We start from the raw sequence: 26,856 nt of genomic DNA, 5'->3' as shown, positions 1-26,856 counted from the left end.
ATCAGCTATATTCACACTTCACAAGATTATAAAGGCAACCCAGTAAATTGAAGAGTAAATGTCAGGCACTTTCTTTTATTACAAATTTTTGGAGATGTATATAGCATCTCTTTATCATTTTCCTTGGTCCTGTTTCTGAAGTAGAGGAAAAACATGACTTTCTAAAATGAAGAATTCATTTTTATTAGATCAAACTGCAAATATCTATAGTTATCATGTATAAGAAGAACATAGGAGCTTTGAGGAGAACAAAATAATGCTATATGGATATTTGTTCAGTTTTGCAATATAATATTTCTAGATTTAGGAACAGAAATGCTATTTGTGGTCAATTTGAGAGGTCCAGTAGGGCAATCATAACTTGGAAATTGTATTTATTCAAGATTTTATCATTTAATTTTCTCCTTAACACTATTAAAAGCAGAATCTCCAGAATGTATGGTCCAGAATTTAAAAAAGAAATAAACAACGTTGGAATGCATATACCTATGCTAAGAGCTCCTGAACACCAGGTAATTCCCTTTGGGTAATGGAATGACTTTGGGATAAATCTGTAGCATCTGTTTCATTTCTTTGTACAGATTTTGTGGGTAATATTTACAACAAGTCAATCAGAATCAAATGAGAATCTAACAGGTTATACAAAACTGAGTTCGACCTTGGATAAACTATAATTTTCTCCCTTATGTAAGAAGTGGAGGTTTTCATCTAGCATTCATTCAACAAATAATTATATTAACCTTTCTTAAGAGCCAACTACTTGCCAGGAGCATCTACAAGTTCAAATACATGTTATATCACCAATTTTTTTTGTTTGTTTGTTTTAGTCTGTTCATAAATCCTCTCTTCTTTTACTTACTATTTCTCTTCCATGTCTAGAAAGTCTTTTCTTTGTCAGTGGACGGTGCTGGAGTTAATGATTTAAAGCTTGTGCTAATGGATTGAATGTGAAGAGCCTGGACATTAATCAGCCTGTCTATATAACAGTGTTTCCATCTCCTATCTCCACTCCCCTTTTTTTCCTATATGAGAAATTTACATGGAACCCACAAAATATGATTGGGGAAATACAACTTAATAATATGATTGTTCATTTAGATCTAATCCTATTAACAATTTATCTTGAAAGCAGACCCTTTTTCTCTGTAACTGTCTCATCTACAAAGATGAAGTGAACAGTTTTTAAAAACTCATACTGCTATATTTTACTGAACAAATATGCATTTGTTTTCTCACTATGGAAGCATTATAAAAAATTTGTAAAACCATGACCATTTTTAAACCATTGTTTAAAAAATCTCCTGATATATTTCCTTCTAGTCTTTTCTCCACATGTTTTTTGTAATAGTTTGTCTTATGCAAAAATACAATTTTTATACTCCTTTCAACTTAAAGTTATGGAATAACTTGTTATAATTAAAGAAAAATATGGTTAAGAAGTTCTTATAGCTATAGTTTTATAAAATTTTTATTTACCTGATGTGTTATATTATGATGACTTCAATAGCTTTCTGAGCCTGGTAACCCCTACTATCTAGGTCTCAAACTTTCTACTTTACAAAGGAAATAGAAAGTAAGGGTTGAACTCCGTCAAATTATACATATAACTGAGCTGACTACCGTTAATATGTCCCAAGCCTGAGCAATTTTCACTGATTTCTTCAGGATGCCAGGGGAAAGGTGTGTCTCTTCTAAAGTCAATCTTTTCCTTATGTCCCCATTGTCTCTTGCAGAACTTCATTCAAACTTTCTCTTCAGAGGACTTAGTATAAACTGAAGGTAATGATCTATTAGTAATTGAATGTATGCTCTGTTTGGTAATAAAGATATTTTGATATGTGAATGCCTTTAGTCCCTAGCACTCACTACTCTTAGTCTATCTGCCTGGGCTTGTATCTGGTTTAGCTTGAGATACCAGGTATAATCTTAACAATTAACAGCCACCCATGTTCATAATGTTCTCTAACATACTCATCCCCAACCACAAACCTGAAGAAAATGACTTAATCTTTCTCTTCACCTTCGAGCCAAACTTTTGGAGTTTCTCATTGCAAAACTTTTCATCTTGTTATTACTGAATTTGCATATTTCAAAAAGATGGTTCTTCATTTGCAGTTGTGGAATGCCCAATGTTGTATCTCCCATTTCTAAGCCTAGCCAACTCTTACTCATCTTTAGAAATTCAACTTAGACAAAACAACCTTAAGAAAATCTTCCCTGACCTTGCAGAGTCAGGTTTAGATGCATCACAATTATGCAGTCATGTTGTGACCCCTATCACAAGACTTTTCAATTGACTGATTAATCCACGAATATCAATGAAGACAGAGGCTGTGATTTATTCAGAGCTGACTCTTCAGCATTTAATAGGCCACCTTGTACATCATGCTCAAAAGAATCATCCACATCAACCATAGCTTATTTACATCTGGCATGTATTTAGTTTCCTTCTCTTTTGCAAGGTATAGCTCAAATGCTTGTTTTTCAAGTAAGCTGTGTGTTGGGGGGATAAGGGGTGAGAACAACTCTGAGCTTCAGTTTCCTCATAGGAACTTCTCATTTCATACCAAGATATAGTTCCTTCCTTCAGGCATAACTCAATGCTAAATTAGACAAAAATAAATTCTTAATACATCTTCACTAAGTCAGTTACATTGATATTCCCTGTTTTAATAGTAATATTGGAACAATGATCTTAGAATTCAAGCCTGAGATTTTTGAAAATTGAGAAATAATTATGCCATATTATCTCTATGTTTACTTATAATTAGGAAATTATGAGTCATGGTGTTTCTAGTGAGTCAAATAGGACAGAAGATGCAATGTATATTAAAAGAAGTAAATAATTATTTTAAAATACAAAATTCATATGTATCTGTTATTGAAAAGTAAATAAATGCTTGAAGAGGGATAAAATGTTGGCAAGAACTCAAGGAGACTAAGGTTTGTCTATCACTGAATCAAGTCCTGATATCTCTTAACTAGAGCCTACGGCGATTGGCAAACAATCATCCACCATTTACCTGAGTTGATTTGCAAAGTGTTCTCAAAAATCTTGTGCACAGACAGATTTGGGTGTTATGGAAAGCTGCGGCTTTGCATATACATCAGCGCATAGTGGATACCTGTAGCAGTGACCTTGCTGGGATGCACCACTTCTGGGCAGGGAAATTAGTGACAGACAGCAGGAAGCTCATGATGGGTGTAGGAAATGGTAAGCACAGATGAAATAAAGTGTGGACTATTATTAACCAGACCCTATTGTTCCCATAGATGGGGGACCTTGAGAAACTTGGAATCTGTTCATATTGGTTTATTTTTACCCAAGCATTTAATTTTAAGTCTAAGTCTCATTCTATCATTTTATGACCACAAGGATAAATGTGTTCTTTCTGCTTTAATTCTTCACTTTCTATTTATGTCATTTTCTGAAAGACTTTTTCTGAACATCTCTTGCCTCAACCCTCTATCTTGTATTTCAGGGAGGGGGAAAATAACTGTTACTAAGCCCAGAGTTTGTCTACAAGGGACCCATAAAATTACCTTTCTTAATTGAGTGACTTGATGCTACAGACTTATAGTCTTTACTTGTTAAAATTAAAAAAATACATATATATATTTACAGCTAAATTTTACAAATACCAAATTAATTATAAGTACTAGGAGATAAAGTATGATAAAAATTCATATTTCCTAAAGTTGTGAAATCTTCACCCACAACTATAGTGAAAAAAATAAGACTTAATTAAAATTACAACAAAGTAAAAAATTAAATTAAACAATTTCTTCAGGCCAACATTTTCTATATGTTTTTATACCAGACACAGTAAATAGTAAATTAGTCAATCATATTTGACATTTGGTATCTGTAAAAAATAGTGATCTGCCTTTTGGTATATTCTATTCATTTGAAAAAAGAAAATATGACATTTATATTTTAAAAAGGTACATTTCTGTATTTCTATAACAGTCTCCAACTCACCTAACTTTTTCAACACTAGAGGGCAATGTGTTCTTGCTTTTATTGCAAAAAAGGCCTTTTACACCTGTTATGCATTGATAACTCACCAAACAAAACAAAGTGCTATCTACATGAGTAGAGTGAGGTTACAGCTTTGCTCTCAAGAAGAACATCATATCCTTGATATCAGTGAATGAAAAGTGAATCTGAATGTTAAAACCCCCATTATACCACAATTTCCTACCAAATAAACTTTAGTAATTTTTCCTTCCTCATATTTACAATAACCAATATTATGCTTCTTATAAGATGCCTTGCTCCATAATTTTCATTCATGGTTTTCAATTTAAATCTTCTTTTTTTTACTATTGTGCACAGAGGCGATAAATGAACCATCATGTCTCCTTAATATCTTTATAACTTTTGTGAACTTTAAGATTTAAATCCCCTCTCTTCATGGAACAGAAGTATAATACCTATCCTACCAAGAGGCACAAAACCAGTTTCCACAACAAGTTAGATCATTTTCCCTAAGATATCTTTAATTTGTATATATTAATTAAATATAATAATATAGTTTTATGGAGGAATAGGGTAGCTGTTCACTTTTACATTTCTCTATTCCCGCCAACATGTGCGTGTGATAATTTCATTTACAAAACAAACATGTTTTACAAAACTTTGGCTCTACTTAAATTATTAACCATTCATAGTAACAGTATAGAAATAACAAAAGATGAATAATCAGCAAAAAATATATACAAATGAGAAATGTATACTCCATGATTTAGATTGTCTCCCTATTTATTCTATTTCTCAGTTCTAAAGTGAAAAAGTAAAACATAAGAACTATACTCAAATAACTCAAAATTGTGATTACAATTTCCTTTTTGGATGACATTGCAGTTTATTTATAAGGAAGCTATTCTAGGTAGCAACTTCTACTGCTACTGCCTTTAAATTCTGGAGTTGTACCATTATGTTTTCCCATTATAATTTATCAGTCACCTGAGAATCTGTGAAAATACCTTATATGCAGCTGTTTCACAGATGATTTGATGTATAACAGGTTGTTAGGAGGCTGTACATACAACAAAATATATTCAAATTAATCACACTGACTAAAATGGAGAAACATGCAATAGAATTTATTTCATGTTTGGAGATTTTTTCCAAAGTGCTTTCTCCATATTAGTAATGAAATAATTGTTAAAGAAGAGTATTTTAAAGATAAAACATTACATTTAAAAACAATTGAAGAAATTATTATGAGTACTGAATAAGGCATCGGTGTAAGATGCAAACTATAATGGGAATATAAATAAATAACAAGGCAATTAAAAATTGCAGTCCCCCCCAAATTAGTCCTTAATTATAATTTAGTCACCTCATCCTATTTGAGACCATTAAAAAATCATAAAATTCCATTTTGAAAAAAATAGGCATAAACAGAATATTACAAAATCAGCATTGCCAACTGTGATGAATAGGCTAATGTGATGAATAGGCTAATGTGTCAACTTGGGCGGGTAATGGAACCCAACTGTTTAGTCAAGCATGCACTGGACTAACTGTAATACAAGGGCATTTCATGACTTTTAATCATCAGTGAGTTACAAACTATGAAAGAGCCTCATCAAAGAATTACTACTAATGTAGTTTATATCTTATATTTGGTGTCATTTTATTAACTTTTTTGGGAAAAAAAATCAGCTTTTTATTTTGTTTTTCTTCCTATTGTGTCTAACTTATTTTTTCTGATATCCTTATTATGACTTTCCTCCTACAATCTTATTAGTTAATTGTCCCATTCTAAATTGTCAAGATGAATATTTAATTTACTAATTTTCAGACTTTTTTATATACTTCTGACTTTTAATTTCCCTAATTATTATGTTTGTTAAGCCATACATTTTGATATGTAGTTTCGTAAATATTCCCATGTATAATTTGTATTTTAAATAGGTCTTTTAGATCAATTTTGCTAATATTGTTCTTTAAATCTTCTGTATCCCTAGTAATTGTCTATTCACTTTTGCAATCTGCGGCGGCTTGCTCGGTCGGTAGAGGTGGGGTCTGGCTGCGGATGAGGGGTCGGTCCAGCTCTGGACGAGGGGCCGGTCCCGCTTGGGACGAGGGGTCGGTCCCACTTGGGACGAGGGGTCGGTCCGGCAGCAGACGAGGGATCGGTCTCACAAGGGGTTGCGCGGTTCGGCTGACGGGGTCGCCCGGCGAAGCCGGCGACGAGGGGGTCGCCCGGAGAAGCAGGCGACGAGGGGGTCGCCCGGAGAAGCAGGCGACGAAGGGGTCGCCCGGAGAAGCAGGCGACGAACTGGGGACAAGGGAGGCCAGGCCCTTGTCGGGGGCTCTCAGGACTGGAGGGCGCACGGCAGAAGAACTACCGTGGAGACAAGGTAAACACGCAAGTCCACTTTACTGAGGGAGAGGCAACAGTTTTATAGGGGCTGGGGAAGGCTGATTGGTCGAAGCCACGCCCTGTTCTGATTGGTTGCCGGCGAAAGGTCAGTGGGCGGTACTGGACGGGGGAGGGGTGGTGGTTAGGGATTGGCTGTCGCTGTTGCTGGGGGAAGGGGCAGGGTTTAGGGATTGGTGGCTGCTGTTGCTGGGGTGGAGGGCAGACTTGAGTTTCCCGCCCACACCTGGCTGTTGCTGCTGTCGGGGGAAGGGAAAAGGGCGGGCTGGATTTTTCCGCCCACACCTGGCTGTTGCTGCTGTCGGGGGAGGGGAAAAGGGCAGACTGGATTTCTCCGCCCACGCCTGGCTGTTGCTGCTGTCGGGGGAAGGGAAAAGGGCAGACTGGAATCTTCCGCCCTGCGCCTGCGCAGGGAGAAAGAAGAAGAAGGTTGCCGCCCCACAGGCATCGTGTGGCGCCATCCGGGAGGAGGGGCGGCCGCGGAAGCATGGCTGCCGGGAAGGGGAGACCCGAGGGCACTCTGCGCCCATGCCGAGCTTCCTTCAGGGGTGGCGGTGAGTCCGACCAGCCACCCTATTATGGGGGCAGCGGCTTGGCCTGCCGCGGCTGCTCCCCCGCCAGGCCAGCAAACCACGCTTCAGCCCGAGGGGTGACCGCAGCAATCAATTCTAGAGTAGTGTTAGAAAATCTTCCTCTATGACAGTGAATTTGTAAATTTCTCCTTGTATTTTTGACTATTTTCCTTTATGGTATTAGTGCTGTTTGAGTGTCATAGCTGCTGAAACAAATACATCCAATGGGTTGGCTTAACAGGAGTTCTTTGGATCACAGCTACAGAGACTAGAAGACTTGCTTTCTCCCAGGGTTGGTATCCTCTGACTTGTCAGCATCTTTGGGCTTCCTGGCTTTTCTATCATATGGCAATGCACATGGAAGGCTGGTGTCTTATTTTTTACCAGATTCTGTTGACTTCCAGCTTCTAGCTTCTCCCCCTGGCTTCTGTCTCTTTCTTTCACTCTGCTTATAAAGTACTCCAGAAACTGGATTAAAACCCAACTTGGTCCAGTGGGGCCACACCTTAACTGAAACAACATCTTGAAGAGATATTATTTACAATGGGTCCACACCCACGAGAATGTGGACCAAGACCAAGAACACCTTGAAACTGGGGTACATGATTCAATCCATCACAGATGCATACAAATTTAAATTGTAATGTCTTCCTGGTGAATTGAACTCTTTATCATTATAAAGTGATAGCTGTATATCTAGGAGTCTCTTTTAGCTTAAAATTTAATTTTGCTGATGTTTATATAGATTTATCAGCTTCTTTTTAATGAGAATTATTTCTGGTATATCCTTTTCTCTGTGCTTACTTTCACACTTTCTTTTTAGAAATGACACTTGTAAACAGCTTATACTTGGATTTGTTTTAAAAATTAGTCTGCCATTCTTTGTTTTTAAAAGACAATTCAGTTTATTTACTTTGATGCATTAGTGATATATAGACCTATTTATTTTGCATTTTTCAGTAGTTATATCTGCTTTAGGTTTATTTTTCTCTTCTTTTTTGGCTTTTAATTTAATATTGTTTTTCTCATTCCATTTATTTCTCCTCTACTAGTTTTGAAGTTATATACTTATGTATTTTTTCTTTTATTGGTCTCAGTGAAAGTGACAATATGTACACTTAACTATTCAAAGTCTGATGTAAATTAATATTATCACCTTCTTCTAGATATAATTCTTAGAACACTTTTACTCCATTCACCCCCCTTGACCTTTATGTTATTATTCTTATTTATTTCAAATAGACTTTGCTTTTATTTTAATCCCATAAGGCATTGCTATTATCATATATACTTGAGTTCATTTAGATTAATTTACATTTTTGCCAGTTTCTTGTATCTTCATTGCTATCCAACATCAATGTTTTATAGCAATGCAAGGTATTGGTGGTGGGGCGATAGATACACGGGAGCCCCTTATGATGATATGCATGTTTGTTTTGTACTTTTACTATACACTTACTGTTTATGTATGTTCATGTATGAATGATATATTTCAATAACTTTTTAATGAAAAAAGGCTAATAAATTTTAAAACATTGGAGAATTGTTTAATATAAAAAGAAATTACACATAACTGATAAAATGACAGAGGGTAACAGCATTCAAAATATTACAAAGATGAAGCTTTCAATGACTTTTTAACAATATATTTCATCTTCAAATGAATTTAAATGAAGTTTCTAAAAAATATAGCTTTGTAAAATGAATTTAGAAGAGTCTCAAAATGAATAATTAGTATCAAGAATTTGAATCAATAGTAAAAATATTCCTTTTAAGAAAACTCTAGTCACTGATGACTTCATCTGAAGCTCCTATCAAAGCTTCAAGGGATAAATAGTTCCAATCTTACACATTTTTTTTCCAGAGAAATGAAAAAGGAGTAACACCCTCTGTACCTTACTTTATGAGTCTATCATAACCTTGATAGGAATGATTGATGATAGAATAACAAAAAAATGATAATTAGAGATAATCTCCTTCGCGAATAGAATATGTAAAAATTCAACAAAGTGTTTATAAAACAAAGCTGCAGTTTATAAAAAGAATGACATAGAATGATGAAGTTAAGATTAGTTTAATATTAGAATATCAATTAATGCTTCCAACATTATGGCTGTGACAGCTAACAGCGCACCAAAAATCCTTCCCTTATCTGCATGCCTTCACCCCATCCAACTCTCCTTGCCTCATGGTTGCTATCTGCTTTGGACCCTTAGGAATATCATCAGCATACAAGGACCTGCATGACTTATCTCATCATGCCTTTTGTCCCTGGCTATGTCAGTCAACACAAGACAAACGGGACTACTAGAACTTTTCTTATCCCCTAGATGATGACTTTTGTAATCCCATTTCCCAACCATCTTTATGTCTTGAAAATTTTCATTGTACTTACCATGACACTTGATCAACCATTAGCAAAATCCCTTCTCTATACAGTAAAACTCTTCAGTAATTTTTCTTTGAGCTATAACTAGAAACTGATTCTTCCCTAAGGGTACTGGGTACTGATTCTCTTATAGCTGTATTTTCTCTCCTAGCTCTTCTAACATTGCATCAGGATGTTAGTTAGATGTCCATGTTGTTTTTCATTGCCAGGTCTAGACTATTCTCCCTCCCCACTCCTTAAAAACATCGAACTTGTCCTCTTATCAGACCATACCTCCCACTTCTCCTCCTTATAGCAGTCATCATCTAACACCTGGGTTAGTTCCTTTTATTCCTGGAAAATCTTAGTTTCTAGGTCACTTTCATTTAAAAAAAAAACTACTTATGAATTAATTATTGATGATATTAATATCCATAAAGATGAACTGAAAAAACTTTACTCTGTTTTTTCAACTTCCTCTCTAATGTTCTTGTTCTCTCTACCATTGCTGTCCAGTCCCATAGTTATAAACTATAATACATCTTTTCATACTAATCACTGCAACCTATTCATAATATTAATTTCATACATTTGATACCAAACATTATGTTCTATTGTTTTAGCTCACCTTACTTATTAACACACCTTCAATAATATTTCAACCCTTACACCTCCAAGTCATGAATACTTTTGCTTTTCACTTTCTCTCGTGGTCTCTCACCCCTTCTCACCCAATTTAAATTCTGTAGTTAATTTATATTTGGAACTAGAGAGAAAAGTCATCACAAAACTTAATGGTCTTACCTTATGTTTATAATCAATAGCTTCAATTGGGCCTACCTGCTGTCTGGCAATCTTGCTATATTTTCTTAGTCCATTAACTATCTCCTCTCCTAGAGGACCATTTTTTACCTCCTCCTTTCCAAACTTTTAACAGTTCTTTCCTTTTCCTCTCTCTCAGCTGATGATCATGTTTTCTATTTCATGGATAACATAGTAGCAAGCAGAAATGAATTTCCATAAGCACCCACCACTATGTTTACTCATTTACATGAATTTGTGTTCTCTTCTGAATGAACTAGCCATTCTAGCAAAGGCCAATCCTCCACCACTGCACAGTTCTAATGACCTACCTCTTATTCATAAACATTGATAACATTCATAAACTCCTCTGTCCCCTGTAGCTGTAATGTTTTCTTTCTCTACTGGATAATTCACATTCACTGGTTTCAGTTAACCCACAAGGTATTGCTCCATTTCTGTCCTTTTACAGAAAAATTGTTTGACATGCTATGTCCAATTCTTTCTGAAATCTACTCTAGTCAGGCTTACCATCACCATTGCATCAAAATAGCTCTTTATTAAAGTCATCAATAAACTCCATGTTGTGAAATGCAATTATCAATTAATTCTCAATCCTCATCTTACTTTACCCATCAGCGGCATTTGATAAAACTGACTACCCCCTCCTCCACAAAATAACAACAAAAACAAGGGTTTTAACCCCTTTCCAGCAAATTACTCTTTTTTTGTTGTTTTTCTATGAATTTTGGTTACATTTTCTGGTTTCTTTATGTCTCCTTAACATTAAAATGTGCAGTTTCCCAGAGCTTAGTCCTTGCACATCTTCTCTTTTCTATTTATATTCACATCCTTGGTGACTGCACACAATATTGTGGTTTAAAATACTCTGTATATGTTGCTTGATTACAAAACTTAGATCTCTAGCAAGATTTTTTTCTTGATCTTATTTATATAGCTAACCATCTTTATGCTATTTCCACTTGGAATTCTAATGGCTATCTCAAACGTAAACATGTCTAAATTTGACTTCCTGATCTTTTCTCTGCCTTCAACTGGCTCCTCTCACCGTTTCCGCAGATGAATAAGTGGCAGCTCCATTTTCTACTTACTTAAGGAAATACACACACATTCCCCGTGGGGATGTCGCTGTCTCCCCTTTTTCTTTTCCACTGGACATGCAAGCCATTGCCTCTACTTATAAAATATACTGTGAATCGGAGCAGGACTCACCAACTTTTTGGTCATTACTTTAGTAAGTTAGCTTTATTTCTCCCCTGGATTATTGAAATTCCTTCAAAATGGATCTCTCTGTTTTGACCCTTGTCTCACATTCAGTTTTTCTCAATATGTTGGCCACAGGGATCATTTTACAATATGCATTAGTTTACATCTTTCCTCTGATGAATCCCTCTGCGTAATGGGCTCTACCTATCACTCTGTTACAGCCAAATCCTTAGAGTCATCCACAAAGCTTTACATGATTTCTTATCATTCGCCCTTCACTAAGTTCTCTCCAGCCCCACAAACCTTTTCTGGGTGTCTGCTTTGTTGTCTCCTTTGCCTTGAAAACTTTCCCCAAGAGATCAACATAACTTATGTCCTCATTTCTTTGTCCTCTACTGAAAGGTCATATTCTGAGTATAGCTGCTTCTTGCCTTCCAATGTACATTTGTCAAGCTCCCTCCCAACACTTTATAACGTCCTTCCTATTTTATTTCTTGTATTTGTGATATTTTCACAGCTTATTATAATTTATAAATAATATTCATTTTTTTCTTGTTTTAGAACATAAGCTCTTTTAAACAGGAATTTTATTCTGATTTCTTCCCTTCTATCCTCAGTGTCTATATCCCACCTTATAAGTGAGAAGCAAGAAACTGAATTGAAAAGGTAGACAGAGGTCAGAAGATAAAAGGTCATAAACAAAATGTTAAAACTTTTAAAATGCCATAGGTAGGGGGAAACTATCGAAATACTTCCATTTGAAGATTGACATGGTAATTGACTTAGAAAGTTTTCTCTTGAGTTCAAATTGGAGCCATGAGACAAGGAGACCAGTTAGGAATTGAGTACAATAGTCCCAGATAAAGACTTAAAAAATAGAAATAAGGATTGAAAAGAGCAAGCAGTTTTATAACATTTATACAACTTTCTAGGTCTTACAAATTTGTAACTCCATGTGAGTAGTATAGTCAGTTCATTTAAAAAAAAAAGCAGAGTTTGAGATCCACAATAATTTATTTAAAAGGAATTATCTTCTTTACCACACTTTCTAAACAACATTAAAGAACTCCAATTCATAAATCAAAATCACACTTCTAAAATATCTGTTTCTCTGCCCTCCAATTCCCCCTGAACAGCAAACTACTCTGGCAAACCTCACATGATGAAATTTATCTTCTGTCATCAACTTCTCTCTTTTTTTCTTCACCTTCTTCTCTTATTTGTTCTAAGATCTTACAATAATGACAATGATTTTCTGAAAGCAAGATATCCTCTTTAGAGAGTAAACTGAAAGGGTGAATGAAAGATTGCTTTCTAATTTTTATTGGAGGGAAAAGGTTGTGAATACTCTTACTTGGATTATTTTTGTCTGGTCACATCAGAAATAGAAGTCAGTTCTGTTCTTCAAGGCAATGGGAGTCTATTCTTTGCCATATTTAAGAAAAAGTCAGTTACACTAGAGAATGATAAATATAAATTAGGGAGTATACAAGGTTCCAAGGAAATAGAAGATATGGGAAGAAAAATGAGTATATTATAATTTATTATTTTTGAAATGTCTGTGAGATATTCAAAAGGAAATGTCCAATAAGCTGTCATACACACACACACACACACACACATATAATTTAAGCTCTGTGCTGGAGTTGTAAGTTAAGAAACAGGGAAAGTCATGATATTGAGTGGGAGAGCTAACAAATAATTTATACAGTAAAATGGTAGAGGCATATTGTTAAACTCCTAAGAAGCAATACTGTATAAAGTGTGGTTAGTAAAAGAGAGCCATGGAAGCTAGAAACAAAGAAAAAAGTTGTTTTATCAAGTACTGAGAAATTAAGAATCTCAAATGGAAGTTGACACTGAGTTTGTCAATGAAGAGAATTCTAGTGATCTTATCAAAATAAGTCCAGTGGTTAATGGAAGCAAGTAAAATATCAAAGTGCGTTAAGAGGAAGCCATTTGTGAACAAGTTGAGAATAACTGCAGATAAAAAGAAAAAAAGAAATGAAAGAGTTCATGGGAATATAAAACGTTTGATGTCATGAGAAAATACGTGCTTATTATCCAAGTGAGGGCTCTAAAGATAATGCTATGAGATTTCAGAGAAAGGAAAGTGTCCCACAGAGTCCATTTGTCAGGGGAAGCTTTAAACAGGGATGAAAATTAATCACTCATTGAAAAATGGGAGGGTTTGAATTTTGTGGAAGAGAGAGAAAAGAGAGATTTGAAGCAGAAGAAGGAATCAAGATACAGAACCAGGCAGGGGAATGATATGACCAATTTTGCCCTTAGAATGTCAATGCAGTTTTCATTTTCTGTGCCTTTCTCTATAACTTGTTAAATCAACTCATAGCCAGCAGCAATAAAAAGGTTGCCATCAACTGATAATTGCTTTGGCTTGGTTCAATAATCATTCTTTCAAAACCATTATTATAATTACTATTGATCTGCATCCTTGTTAATCGTCTCAGCAGACAATCCTGGAAGCAGTTATCCATGACACATGAAATGTTCACTTGGCCTACCTACTATACAGGCAAGGAAACTAAAAGACATAAAGATAAATGAATAAAACCATAATGTAGATATTCACATGCTGACTTATGAATGGACAGAGAGGGAAAAATAATTTATATCTAATATTTAGCATCGAAGTTTAATTATAAAATACCACAAAGGAATTAATAAAATGTAAATATGAAAGTAGTAAAATTTATGTTAATTGGCTTTTTTAGCAATGTGAGTTTAATGTGTTACTAAAAATATCATAAATATACTTGCAAGTTACATTAATATCCAGAGTCGCTTAGAAGTTATATTTTTAATGTTATATTTATTCTTTTTCTGAATTTTGTTAATCTATCACTTAATCAATCTAAACAGAATTTTCCTATGTCAGAAGCCACAAAAGATGACCAACTCTTAAAATTCATTTCAATGATCCCTTCTCTGCTACCAACTTTCTGACCTAGAGACACCTAAAGTGGTCAATATATAAATACCTAGGGAAAATGTAGATTGTTCTTGGCAGAAAAACTGAAATTTATTATCTAGTTTATAGGAAGTTCTAGAGATATTTTTTTCATTATATTATCTCATTATCAGAACAGTTTCTGTGAAAAATTATATACTGTTGGTTTTGTGCTGTTTGTAATGGATTTTCCAAAATGGCACACCTTCGTGTACAAACTGCTATAAATTCTACTTATTAAAATTACCATTCAAATAACTTAATGAATTAATGGAGAATTTCATGAGAAGAGATGTTATGTTAACTATCCAATGTCACACAGCTACGACTCCACAATTGATGGTGTTATACTCTTCCTTTACTCATTATTCTGCACTGCCACCCTAAATATCAACAAGTAGAATTTCATTGCATGTAAAAGGCTTATAAAGAACCTTTTTGAAATAGAAAATAATTGAGATTACCTTTTGATTATTTGTTTCCTAGCTATAGCTTTTTATGTCTTCTATAGTTACTACCTCTACATTTTTGCCTTTTATTTCTTTTTTTCAGAGCATTCTTAGTTTTGAACACAAAACGTTTGGATAATTCTTTACCAAAGAGAGACATGCTCTATTAAATTTTGTGGTAATTTATGCTGGCTCGTTTTCATCTAATTGCTTTATATTTTGTTTTAACCTTAGATACTGCGATGGATGAATGGCCATCAACCAGAAATAACATGGATGGTCACATGTAAATTTATGCCATATACAGTTTCATCTTCCCACCCAAAATTAACCCAGGCTATACAATTCTCTAAAGTTTGAAAAAAATATGATAAAAACTCATGGGAAGAGATTTGGAGTGAATTCAAGCATTCTGCAACTTGTCACAGGCAGCATTTTTTGAGATGTTCCTATTTTAATACTTGATGACTGGAATCTAGAATTATTACAAAAGTTACTTTTGAATGCTTTAAAAGGATATCAGACACGGTACTAAAATAATTTACTGCAGCAAATCTATATGGTAGGAAATATGGGCAGATTATGATGTGTACTTTTTTTTTTATCTTCGAATTATTTCTGGGAAAATACAACAGGAGGAATGAAAGTGGTCATATTTTACATCTGGAAGCCATAAGAATAATTTAAAATATACCAACACATTAGTGGCAAAACTGAGAATATAATTTACTTTTTTTTTTCCTCAATCTGGGTCAACATAGTAACATACCACAGATCAGTAGAAGATTTCCATGGGAGAAATTTCTGCCTTGTATAGAAGATAGATGGTTGCCAGGAAGGTCTTATATTTTTTTCAACGTGTAAGTACAAGAAGTCTAGGTAATAGCTTTCAAGTGAACACTAAAACCCCTGCTATAGCAGTTGGTTAGAAAATCAGTCAACAAAATTCACATAAACACTAACTGGGTAAAATGATGTAATAACAATGTTTATTAGCCTCATGCTTCCACAAGTAAAGTAAGAGTTCGTTATATTCCTCCTATTCTTTATTCCCAAAGGTATTTTGATGAGCATCAAAGTATTTCACATTTCATAATCTCCCAGTATTTTCTACTGAGTAGGCTTGATGAACAAATTCTTTGGCACAATAATTTGCATACATTTAAAGCATTCATAGATAACTTTTATAACAATTCTAGGCAATACATCAATACATAGACAACATATGAAAATATTTTTAGTTCCTTACTAGAGAAAATTGCAAACTAATAACCATTTGTATTTGTTTTGTTTCATTCGGTTCCAGTTTCTGAAATTTGCCTTCTTAATTTTATCCAATGTCACATCTCTCCTTATCTCTACATGTGATAAAGTTAACATGAACTACTTGGCACCTTTCTCTGCAGTTTTTGACTTGGTTTATGTTTGTTTTCCTTAAGATTTTTGAGTATGCATTAATTTTAAAAACTGTGATGTATCAGGTTAAAATTTGATTGATGAAATTTGATCCTTTAAATTAGGTTTAATGTTATTAATATTCAAATATATGACCCCCAATATAGAAGAGACTGTGCAAAAAAAGATGATTTAGGTCATAACCTCCAAGGAAGAGGGTTGGAAACAGTCAATACTCATCATGCAGGGGTTATTCTAATCGATATAAAATATTACATTGCAGGCTAAGGTCTCAGTATTGAGGAATGCAACTAAAACTTAATTCCATTAATTTTGTGCATCCCATGTTCTCAATTTTTAGTAGTAAAGTTTTATTTGCTGTCCCAATTCATCTTCCCAGGAATTCTATGAAGAGAGCATTATAGCCCTTGTTTGCCAGTCATGAATCTGAGACTCATCAGGGTTAATTACCTTGCTGAAGCTTATATCACTTGTAAGGGCAAAGCCAGAATTTGAATCCAGATTTGGTTGAATCCAGTATTACCCACCTGCCTTCCACTATGTCATGATATCATTTCCTCTTTATACCAAATCATGTTTGTTTTCGTGACTTTAGCTCTTCATTTAAAGGGTCTCTGCGCTTCACAATTACTCAAAACATTCTCTCTTTTCCTTAACATTTAGAAGGTAATAGAATCAGAAACATCTTTCTTATTCATGCATCTAATCTTGAGATATGTTCTTCCTTGGATTGTCTCCAAACACATTGGTAAAACCAGTAGATTTAATTTTTAAAAATCAGTCCTTTACTTGCTCAAGAAATGTTTCACTTCGTTTTTTTTTCAGCGATGGCACATTTTATAAAATTATCCTTTTGCACAAATTTGCTTTTATTTTCTAGGGCACATCCTGATCAATATATTTCTGCTACATAGTTTTGCTCTGTTGTTGTTTACTTGAAATTTGTTGACCAGCCTTCTAACCAACTACTATGGCAGCATTTTAGGTGGACAGATTATTTATCCTAAAGCCCTTACCTACACTCCTTATATTCACAAATTGAGAAACAAAAGAGATCTTAGTGGCAGCCATCAATCTCTTACTCAAGGCAGAAATTCCTTCCACAGAAGAGATCTGGACAGGTAACTATCTAGCCATAGAGTATTGCTTTGATTGACTGGAATCTTATTGATTTTTAGAAAGTATTTTTTCCCTAATATCTCGTAGAAGCAACTTCCCAATATCTTTCATTTTTTATTCTCTTGGTGTCACATAATAAAAAAACTTACTCTGTTTTCATTGAAAAATGTTACAGTCCAACATGTAAATGTAACTGTGTTGTTCTTCTGTAGTCCTTTAAATATCTTTGTTTCTTATTTCAACCATTGCTCATATGGCATTGCTCCTGGTGTCTTCTCGTGTTTTTTGATCAAATCAAAATCGCGTTTTTGATCAAATCCTTGCTGACCGCATTTTGGTCAAGCACTCTCTAACCCACGGGTTCTTAACTTTTTTTGTTCCACGGACCCCTTTGCAATCAAGTGAAAACAATGGACTCCTTACTGAGTCTACACTACACTGTGTATTATTTAATAAATATATCAGACCTGCACCAACATATCCCCACAAGAATAATGTTTTTTTGGATTTAAATTCAAGTTCACAGACCCCTTGTTAAGAACCCTTGCTAAGCATTCCTGCCTTGAAGTGTTTTTAGTTAAATGTGGCATGATGCACATACATTAATTACACCATAAGGTAGTACTGCTGTGATAGAACTGCATGAGCGTAGAGCAGGGACACATGATCCATCCTGGGGAAAGAAGAAAGTCAGAAAATGCTGCCCTTAATATGAGGCATTGAGAACCTGAGATTGGTGAACGATTCACATATATCAGACCTGTGCTAATTAGGATCACTGATGCCTTGATGATGACACTATGATTCTATTGCCATACTCTAAGTTTGCATTAGCATCATATTAACCTTACATTTTTGGTTCTTGTTCAGCTTGAAGTACTTTTCTACTGGATATAAATAAATAAATAAATAAATAAATAAATAAATAAATAAATAATACAAGAATTACATTTATTGCTCTGAAATTTCATATTATTTAGGTCCAATGTTCCAACCATCTGAGTGATGTTTTGGAATATTGGTTCTTATACCCACAGTTTTGTTAGAATTGTTAAGTGAGATGGGGTGACTGGCTGTTTTGCTGTGTAAGTTTCAATAATAGCACTGACTTGCCAATTACAGGGAAAAATACAATAATTTGAGGTAATTTAGTCACACACTACATTTTAAATACCTTAAAACTGTAAAGCATAGAAGTGAAGATGATTAATTACATTTCCTAACACTGATTGGTCTTTCTGCTTTCCAGAGAAAGTAATGCTAAGTGGCATGTTGTATCTTAAATGCTACCAAACATGTACACAAATCTGAGGAGATTAATCAAAGAGCATAGACAGAATTTAGCTTGTCAGCTTACATAGAACAAGGAGTTGCTACTCCTAGTCATATTTTTCTATAAGATGAAGTAATACTGATGCCCAATTTAACATGTAATTTTTTAATAGATATTTTGAAGTGCTAATGTATCAGGACATTTCCTAATTACAGCTATAGCTTTAATGTTTCCTTATTAATCCCCTACCTTGATTTATTCATTTTTATAATACATATATCTCTCTGTCATTGGACTTTTATTTCTTTACTGTTTTCTCCCACCAGCATATAAAAACTCCTGAGAGCAGTTTTTTTTTCACCTTAGTACCTTGAATTGTTTGTGGCATATATTAAAATAATAAATAATATTTATTATCATTACCATTGTGAAAATATTAAGCAAAAATAAAAAGCTATCTTCTGTGTTTAAAGTAAAAATATGCACAGAGAAATAAAGTAACTTAAGTAATGAATTGAGTTCAATTTTGATTGACCAATTTAAATACCGCTTTTGTGATTATTAAGAAAATTCCCTATTCAGAGGAAAGCAGCTTCATGGATTAAAATATGAGGAAACATAACACACTGAATGAATTGAGATAAGTGTAATCTCTAAATGATTTGCATGTATTTTATTTTGCTTATTACAGTATATTAAGTCTCAATTGGACTGATACAAGTATTAGGGAAAGATGGGTGAGAAACAAATGAAATTTAAATTCTGATTCTAATTATTCACTTTTGCCCTTTAGAGTAATGAATAGAATTAGGACTTTTATATGCTTCACAGGAGCATATGCATCTCTGCATCTGTTTCCTTTCCTTGTATTAATCTTTAGTGTCGCTATATTTATTTCTGAGGTTTAAAAGATTTTCGTGTAGGCGTGAAAGACTATTTAGTACATCAAGAAGAACAATTTTGAGATAACTGAAAAAATATGACAAATTCTATGGATAAGCAGTCTAGAATTGACTTTCTGATTCAGGAATGAACTTATGCCAATGTATCTTAATGTGCAAAATAGCCTTCCCTTCTCTTTTTTTCTCTCATTACTAAGGCAGTCTACCTTTTGACTGCATAGAAATGTTACTAACTTTAAAATACTAAACATGAAAATGATCTATGGGTGTTTAAGACACTTGTATAATGTTTATATGGCTATTATTATTATTATTATTATCATTATCATTACTGACAAGCTGCATTTACTGCCTGAAAAAATATATCAATGGCAATGAATGCAGGAGTATATGGAAAGGGAACAGAGACTCAACTTGAAGAATTCAGTAAATTAAAAGGAAATTCATAGGTGGGAGAACAGTCAATATTTTAGGTTGACTTTATTACTTCTCTGACATGTGTTTGCCACCCTTTCTTACCTTCATTTTATTTAGTGTATTTTATACCCTTTTTCCACGCATTTTTCTATACCCCACTCCTGTGTTTAAACCTGGGTATCAGATCAGTACTTGCTACCATACTATACATGAGTGGTTTTCTCCTTTGCTGTGTAACTGAGAACTTACGCTGAAGTGGCAAAAAGTGAAAATAGAAAAGGGGAAAGAGGGAGGGAGTGATAAGGGAAAAGAAAGAGGGAGAAAGGAAGGAAGAGACAGAAGAATGGAGAAATGAGGTGAAAAGAAAGAGGAGAGGAAAGGAAGGGAAAAAAGAAAGAAAAGAATATAAAAGAAAGAGAAGAAAGTAGGGAATAAAGAGAGATTATGGAAACTTTTCTATATTTACTTGTTTCTTGATCATACTGAATCTTGCCAGCTGACTTTCAGTTTCAGATTCCAACTGAAGTTAAATTGCATTAAAGACTTTACTGAGAAGGTTAAATATTTTGAATAAAGTACAACACAAATTCAACTGATGTTGATGGGGAAAAAAAAGTATGTGTGTGTATGTATTAGCATGCTAAATGTTGCTTACTTTAATAACTTCAAATATCTTCAAAAATAAAATCTAAAAAGGATAAAGATTTACTTTGGTACAGAATTCTCAATTTCACCTCTTCATATAATCATTACTTTTGTTTTCTCAAATACCCTGGGTACAAAATCAAATCATGTTTTCAATAATGCAATCATAGTCTAATTTAACTCTTCATTTTTTTCCTTGGATACTTCCTTAATATCAACTGATTAATCATGATCATTCACCTAGTTTCATTAAGTATCTTAAATAACTTTCCTGTAAAAAATATTTCTGAGGAAGACTGCATCTGCAAATTTCCTCAAGAAGTCACTTGAAGAACCATCACTTTAGTTTGCCATATGCAGGTTTTTTTCATTTTAACCTATGTTATGCCCTGAATTATCTGGATATTCATGTATAGAGACACATTATAGGAAGGCAAGTGAAATAGAAGGATCATTTTATTTTGGCAAATATTTTTACCAGTAAGAATGGAGAATAAGTTGCTTTTACATGTTTTACAATCTATTTATCTTGAAATGCCTTATATGAGTTTGGAACACATGATCAGACTACTTTGTTTTTGGGGGGAAATCTGTTATCAATTCAATATTATTTCTACAGGAAATTTCAGATTTGTCAACTCTAGAATGTGATAGTGTTCCTTAGAAAACTGAGATAAAGAAAGCTTGGAAATAAGATTGTATGTATAAAAGTTCTGCATTGCAACTGACACCTCCAACTTCTGTAGCTTGCTAAACATAACTAAAAAAAGAGTGTGTTTAACACTCTTTATAAGAGTGTTGCTAAAAGATTCCTGAAGTGTTGAAGAAAATAAACGCTAAATGTTGTTCTATGATGGCTAAAGGTGGTGTCATTGTGTCTGACACCTAAACAATTTCTCTCACTTTATAAACTTAAAATAAATCAACGAACAACACTGTACCCCCATTCCAGTTCTTTGAAGTACATAATGGATGAGTTCACCTTCTCTTTTGTTGTCTAGCTTCACAAGATACATACTACAATAACATTTATTATATCTACTTCTACTGTGAATTTTTCTAGGTGAGTTATTTTAATAAAACCTACACAATTCTTTCTTTTGGACTGTCTCCATCTGTGACATTTCTGATTTTCTGCCATCTCCAAGAGGATGGTTAGATAATGCAACTCACCTTCATCTTTTTCTGCATCTGACTATATACTGACTTTTACAGGAGTTTCTCTCAGGCTTATTTATATTTTTCATTAGAGCAATCCTTAGATTGAAAACGTGTGACTTAAATGTGTGACTTAAAATTTCACTGTATATAGAATATGAATTTGTTATTTAAATATTCCACAGTTTGTGTTGGAGAAAAAAGTAATACTTCAGGATAGACTTTAAACATAATGCATTATCAATGAATTTCAGCCCAGAAGGAATTAGCCTTCTGGGTACATAGCTTCTCAGTCTTGGCTTCCAGCCAAAGCTGATATTCTAGCTTTATTTTATAAGTTCCCCCAGCTGCTTTCCAAATCTGGAGAGGTGGCAGCAGCCAGGATCTTCTACTTTGAACACAGAATGCTAAAAGCCTCTCTGTTCTTTTCCCTGAGTAGTTGTTATTAAATGAAGCACAGAAAGTCTGATCTTTGGATTTTATTCTCAGTGGCAACTTTCCCACTCAAACATAATGTGCAAAGGGAACAAATAAACATTAGACCTATTGGGGACAAATATTTTACTGGGTAGAAATATTTATTTAGCATCTTTAAGATGTAATGTTAGTATTGAGACTGAATTTTAAAACAAGTTATTTTAAATCCAATTACAGTATGTTTTTTTGGGAGGGACACAACATTAGGCATAACAGTTTTAATACTCAGGTAAAAATTAAAGATTTTCTTTTTACTGAGGTGAATATACATATATATTTGCATTTTAGTCATCATAGGGATTTCAAATTATATATACAGGTCCTCATTGACTTCCTCTTGGATGTTAGAGAAAAGCTTTGAAGGGCATGTTTCTTAGATAATAACTTCAGGTGGCAGAAAAAAATGTAATTTATACTCCTTTGCAATTTTATGAAAAAGAAAATAAATATTAACATTCTCATGAAGCTTTACTTTTATTAGGAATTATGTTTGAATTTCTAAATCGCATCTTTGTTTTCTTGTTATAGACATTTCTCATGTCAATAAGTCATACATATTACAGTTTTTTCAAAAGGTTTTCTAAGCATCAAGGTAGGGTGGTGACCAATTACCACTAAAAAAGAGTGTAAAAAAACCACAATTATTCTGCTTCATACTCAATTTACAAACATCTATCCCATCAGCTTATTATCAGACTTCTATCAATGTTAAGTGCTCAGTAATATTGAACATCATAAGGTAAATATTTATAGGATTTATTATTAAAACATGTCAGCAATTATAGCAGGTGTAAAATTCCCATTTGTATATTGAGTATATTTTGCTTATTCATTTCTTTTTTATGATTTCCAATTATAGACTTTGGATGTCCTAGTTAGTCAACTTTCTCTGTACTTGCTTGCCTCATGCCTCATGACATACAACCAACATGGCAGCTTCTTGGCTTCTGGGTATAGCCAATTGATATATTCATAGTAGAAAAAATGAAAAATATTCTTTTGGTAAGAATAACTTTTAAATCCTTGTAGAAAAAAATAATTTTCTCCTAGTTTTTGGAAACTTTAACCAATTAAAGTAACTTTTGCCTTTATTAAATTCCTTTTCTGGCAAGAAAGTCAAAGAAGGATTTTAACCACCAAGTTGGTGAAAAAATGGAGCAATGTAATCATTTTAAGAGTTCATTAGACACATCAATATCTTTGGATGCAATTTACTTCAAAATCTTTATGATTTTAAGTATTCTGATAGAAGGTACTGTGAAAACAAGCAAAGGTGAGTTTGAAAATGACATGATATTGTATAAGCCATTGAAACTTTTTTGAGTTATGGTAGACCTCACAGTATAGCTTATCATAATGAACAAAATACATACTTGAAAATTACTTGATCGCAATTTTGAAATGTACTCTTTTTCAATCATGGATATTACAAAGAAAATACAAGTTTAAGGGTCCTTTTATATTTAGCCTTCTCTAACAGAGGTATTGCACATGATGAGTAAAACCATATTTGAATTATATCTCTTCTTTGCTAACTTATTCTGTGCATGACAAATTGGGAGCCTCACTTTACAGGTATATCATGAAGCTGCTTTTGCCCTCCTGGTGTATCTATGCTTATGGCATTAGACATGTATTACTCTAAGAATGCATTTTTCTTCCCAAATAGGAGCTAGGAAGAAAACATCTATTTATTTATAAGCAATTTATGACTGTATCATACAATTTCAAATGTCTGTGACAGCTGTTTCTCTAAAGCAGACCATTAGAAACGAGCATGCTTATAAATATCAGATCCCAAGGAGAGGAGTTCCCATCTTGGGTAATTCGAATACCAGGTTATCAATAATACTTCTCAGGGAAATATTTACAAGGCCAATTGCTCTTGGATATTGAGTTTGTAGAATTGGAAATTTCAGTAGAAAAAACTGAAATTGTTATCAAGTGTGGAGTTTTCTGATTAAAACATTCTGGCAACTGTTTATCTCAAGTTCTGTCACTTTTTTTAGGCTAACTGTATTTTCCATTTATAGTGCAAATACAACTTCTGCAAAGCCTAATGACATGTAAGCACACGGATGCTGAAAAGGGAGACTGATTTTGGTTAAAAAAAAATACTACCTGCTTTTAGTTAAATGGTCCACAAATAAAACTTTATTGTGTTCAACTTGTTTACATAGCTAAGCAACATATCACATATTGTACACACCTCATTTTCAGCAAATTAAACAGTAACTTACCTAGAGAAGCATTTCAATTTTTTTTCCTTTTCCTAACTTGATTTATCCCGAGTTAGAAAACGAGATATCCAGTATTCAGATTCACTTGGCTCCAGGTTAATTAGAAGGAGCTTTCAGTTCATACAATCTGCCTCAACAATATTCCGAGAACACTCTTTAGCTTCAGTCCTAGTATCTGAACTCTTCCAGCAGAGGCTCTTTTATTTATACACACACTGTCCTTTTCAAAACAAGCAGCCAGCTGGAATGATTCAAACCTCTGTTCAGCACACCGTTAAAATGCAGCTTCCTTCTTGGACACGAGAATTACACCAGGGAGCAGACCGAGTACAGCAAAAAGGCTATGAGAACTATTTAATCACCGGAATACCAGCTGCTCCTGTTCTGCTGTTGCTACTGCTGCTGTGCCTCTTGTTTAGCTGTAGTCAGTTTTCCCTCCCTCTCTCTTTCTCTCATATCTCCAGAACTATAAAGGCAGCTTTGCTGGATTATGATTGGCAGAAACAGCCAATTCCTTCAGCTAATCATCCTCAAGACTTTCAAGGACCAGGAGCTGTTGTGATGTCATCCAGACTGTGGGATGTTACACATGAATACGTTTCAATAGAAGCTAATTCAGCGATCAGCTGCATTCCTCTCACACCACTGTGATTGATTAGATGCTCCTTGAGGATTTGCATAATCTTTCATTGTAAAGTGGACGATTTCCTATGAAATTTTAGAGTAAAATTCCACTTTGCAGCTATGACATTATACCAAAAGATTCTATTGGGTAAACAAAGAAAAGTTCAAAACAGGTTTTTCTGCTGTGAATGTGTACTAGTCAAACACATGAATTAAGAACTCAACAAAAGCCACCAATGAACAACAGGAAACTTGGGGCAATATTAGCGAGCCAAACTAAAGATACTATTTCAAACCATAATAAAGTCAGAAAAAAATAGAGTGATTATTTGGAAAAATAAATAATCCAAACTTACTGAGATAAACCAGTAATTTGTCTCAATTATTTTATTAATTGAGACAAAAATTATGAATTATTATGGAAAAGTTCTATTCCTACCATGGACAATAATTAATTGAATCCATATTTCATTTTCTTAATGTAAATGGAGGATTACCTTTTCTTTTCCCTTTGCTGATGCATAACTCAAAGAAATACTATTAAGTGTTTTTAAATACTTCCCATAAAGTTCTTTGAAATTTCTTTCATTCAGTGTCCCTAGTGTTACTGTACTGCGCAAAGTGCAAAGTGTCACTATATTGTTAACATGTTAGAGAGGAGAGATAATATAAAAAAATCTAGTTAATAAAAAAGAATGTCTCTCAGATACTTTTTAACTTACAAATATAATCCCTAGTAGATCATACCAGTCAGTTACTTACAGAGACTAAAAATATATTAAAGAAAAAATTACATTTAAAAAGTCCTCAAAGATGAGTCCAGGAACCATTTACTACTTGTTAAAAATCTTTTGTCATATAATCATGAGCTTGAAAAAAAGTCAGATTTTCCATAAGTAACACAATTTTATGTGGACAAATAAAGAGTTGACTATCTCAACAATGTCTTAATAAAATAATTAGAACAGAATCATGCCAAGCACTAACTGCTGATAAAGCATTTGCATTTTATGTAGATTCTTTATTCAAGTTTAGTCATCAGTAAGTCTCATCTTTGAAAATAAGAGATGTACTTTTATGATGCAAATGTTATTTATAATATTGATGGAAGATATTCTTAAACATAAATCACTTTGAAATATTTTTTAATTATTAATTTTTAGAAGTAAAAAAATCCAGAGTTGCCAGATCAAATTCAAGGCAGAAAAAGACTACTAAAATAAATAATTTTGCTGTGTTTTCTTATTGTTCATCAGAAATCAATTAAATCTTAGTGACAGATTCCCAGTAGATGTGCACAAGGTAATGAATGAAACCCAACCAAAAAGTGTTCTCTTGCCTACTCTTAGGGAAAGTTATAGAAACTCAAAATATCTTTAGTAAACAACAACAAAATAATTCCAAAATCATTATGAATATTTTCTCATAGTATACTTTATGTTTCAATGATTGATTTAAAAAAACTTGCTTGTGAAAATATCTTTTATCATTACTTAATCTGCTAAATTAGGAAAATGAAGTAAAATAATCTTGGGTGTTGAATGGAATGAGTATAACTCACAAGAGAGAAGAAGATAGGAAAAACCTTTTGTGCAAAGTTTTTAAAATCACCTAACCTGTGTTCTACACTTTATAGGCATTATGTCAGATGTAGTATCTTCTAGGTATTTTGTAGTAATATGCATTATATAAAGCATTTGCCCAATTCCTCCTCAGTGAATTCTACAGAGAAGAAAGTGAATATTCTATTTTTCTTTTGACATCCCATGAACTGAAATATTACTTTTCCTTTTTCTATTAAG

At 33.7% G+C, this 26,856-nt stretch overlaps 1 protein-coding gene across 2 annotated transcripts in view; it reads right to left on the bottom strand.

Moving 5' to 3' along the window:
• The window catches only part of LOC101442209 (N-deacetylase and N-sulfotransferase 4), a 292,548-nt gene extending 267,518 nt beyond the window's left edge, over positions 1 to 25,030 (bottom strand). Inside the window, exon 1 of one of the 2 annotated variants that reach the window (XM_071215004.1) lies at positions 24,431 to 25,030. The gene's annotated coding sequence lies outside the window, so the exon portion shown is untranslated. The remainder of the gene's footprint in view (positions 1 to 24,430) is intronic. The other variant, XM_058293542.2, reaches the window with a different exon arrangement.
• Positions 25,031 to 26,856: the final 1,826 nt, after the last annotated feature.

Source organism: Dasypus novemcinctus, chromosome 1, assembly GCF_030445035.2.
Source record: "Dasypus novemcinctus isolate mDasNov1 chromosome 1, mDasNov1.1.hap2, whole genome shotgun sequence".
Classification (NCBI taxonomy): Eukaryota; Metazoa; Chordata; class Mammalia; order Cingulata; family Dasypodidae; genus Dasypus; species Dasypus novemcinctus.
This window is presented reverse-complemented; position numbering and strand designations above follow the sequence as displayed.